A 2,728-nucleotide genomic window follows, 5' to 3' on the forward strand; every position below is an offset into this window, starting at 1 on the left:
AGGTAAAGTCTATCGCAGCACCTTTTGCCTCTTGCTGGTGCTCACAGGCCTGGAGCTGTGAGGATCCTGCAATCCTGCAACTCAAAGTCAGCCATTTTTAGCAAGTGCAGAATTCAACACCCAGAGAATTTCAATGTACTTTTTAAAAAGAGCAATTTTTCTAGCCTTTCCAGCTGTCAAGATAGGAGGATGAGTGTGGGTGTGTGGGGGGGAACCATGTGGTGAAAGCAGCTCAGTACATCTAAAATCTCAGCAGACATTTTGGTGGACGTGAGGCAGGCAAGGCTTCAGTGCCTCTTCTCATGACTCACAGAAGCAGAATGGATTATATGCAAAATAAGCAAGTATATGCAAATGTGCATGATTTGCATAATATCTACGGGTCAGCTGTTCTTTCTGCAGAACTTTGGATATATATATATTTAAGTGCAGAGCATAACATAGCAGTGTTATCGCAGACATGCAGACTGCACGATTCTGCCACTCACACGAAGCCTGATGGGACCCTTCCCATCAGATCAGAATCTACTTTTTGGCAATGCATAACCCTTCCGCCTTATTGATGCTACGGTCAGAAGATAAAGTTCACGGGCAATCCTCCCAGGACCAGCACACTTTCCTACTTGAGAGAAAAAGATGTAGATAATTGCATCTTCTTTTTTTCATCAGAAGAGGAAAAGAAGTTGGAAGGGAACAGATTTTGAGAAGCAGAACTGTTAAGCCAGTGGTATCTGCCACCCATAGGGCAGAAGGGCAGGAGGCCAACAGTAGGTGGCGCTAGAGCTGATGAAAGGCAGAGCCACCTCACCACTGACTAGTTGTAAGTAAGAATATAAGCAGGTCTGGATTAGGTGAGGTCAGACTGAGACTAGTGGAGCCCGATTCACCCTAATGGACCAGCCTCCACTGGGTTAAGCAGACCCTATTTACTTATTTATTAAATTTGTATACCGCCCTTCATCCATACATCTCAAGGTAGTTCGCAACATAAATATACAAGATAAAAAACCCCCAAATACATAACAAAAATGAACCAATAATCCCCCTCCCACAACACATTTAAAAAGGCATTAGATGTCAATCAACCAAAGGCCTGGTGGAAAAGGAACATTTTTGCCTGGCGCCTAAATATATGTAATGAAGGTGCCAGGTGAGCCTCCCTGGGGAGAGCATTCCACAAACAGGGAGTCACTGAAGAAAAGGCCCATTCTTGTGTTGCCACCCTCTGGACATCTTGTGGAGGAGGCACACGAAGAAGGGCCTTAGAAGATGATATCAGGGTCCGGGCAGGTTCATATGGATCCTCTCTACCCCACACCATGCCTATCCTGTGGTAGCACAGGAAAACATTTTGAGGCAAGGACAGAAGGGGCAAAGTATATTTCTAAGTGAGTGAGTTGTATCCCACATGTTAAGATCTCTGAAAGTGAAAAAACAACAACAGTATATGTTACTGAAGTGTCTCGCAATGGGGCAGGGGCTTGCGGCAGGGTGAGCTCCTTGTTTGGATGGGGGCACTTGCCCTCCTCCCCGCACCCTGGCATTGCCCATATTCCTCCCTGACATTCACAGCCTCCTATTTAACATGGGAAGTATTGTATTCATTTTCCTGATTATAATGCTAGCACTTCTGTTTTCTAACATTCCCATTTGTAATACAGTACCTGATGTTATGCAACTGCTCCTTTTTTTGATCAATATACAGTGGACGCTCGGGTTGCGAACATGATCCGTGCGGGAGGCACATTCGCAACCCACAGCGCCACGTCTGCACACGCCCAGGTCACGATTCAGCGCTTCTGCTCATGCGCAAAGTGCAATTTAGCGCTTCTGCGCATGCACGAGTGCCAAAACCCTGAAGTAACCCATTCCAGTACTTGTGGGTTCGGCATGGTGCACAACCCGAAAACACGCAACCTGAAGCATCTGTAACCCAAGGTATGACTATACTGGTATGTACGCTGTATTAAATTTCATTCATAGCGGTGAGTGTGGTAACACAAGAATACACATCCGTGAACAACTTCCCTCTCACTACTGCTCCTCCGTGATGCACCCATGAAAACAGCAGGAAATAACAGATTTTGTCACTTTATTCCTGCAATTTTCTGGCTTAATGGGCTTGCGAGCAGATTTTTTCCTGGAGGCAATTAACATGGAAATAAGCGCTAAATTTCCACTATATTCCACTAGATTTCCAGAAGTGGCTTTCACGTCATGTGAAATCTCAATTATAATACGGAAATTAAGAGTTAGGGAAACACTGGGGAAATGGAATAAACTGTAGTGTGAATGCAGCCGCAGCTACATTTGTTTTTAAATAGAGAGGACAGCTTAATAATACAAAGCCACCACTCATTTTCAGAAGGAAAAGTCAAATATGCAGAGCAATTCTATACAGTTACCTAAGCATAAGACCAACTGAAAACTGTAAGACTTACTGCTGAGTGGGGGGGGGGGGGAATGCATAGGATTACACTGTTGCTGTCTTCTTTTTCATCTAGGCTGGATTAAACGATTAAAAAGAATAATACAAATTTTAACATGATGAGGAACTTGGCAGCCAGCTTTCAATTGCCTTGTTTTAAATCAATCTACCCAGCTTTCATGTAGGAATACTAATGACAGCATTTATATAGCACTTTAATAGAAATGTAATAATGAAATGCAAGGAAGATCCCTTTTCATTTATGTATTTATTCCCAGGTTATTCACACTCTGATTTTTC

This window comes from Podarcis muralis, chromosome 13 (assembly GCF_964188315.1).
Source record: "Podarcis muralis chromosome 13, rPodMur119.hap1.1, whole genome shotgun sequence".
In the NCBI taxonomy this organism is placed as follows: domain Eukaryota; kingdom Metazoa; phylum Chordata; class Lepidosauria; order Squamata; family Lacertidae; genus Podarcis; species Podarcis muralis.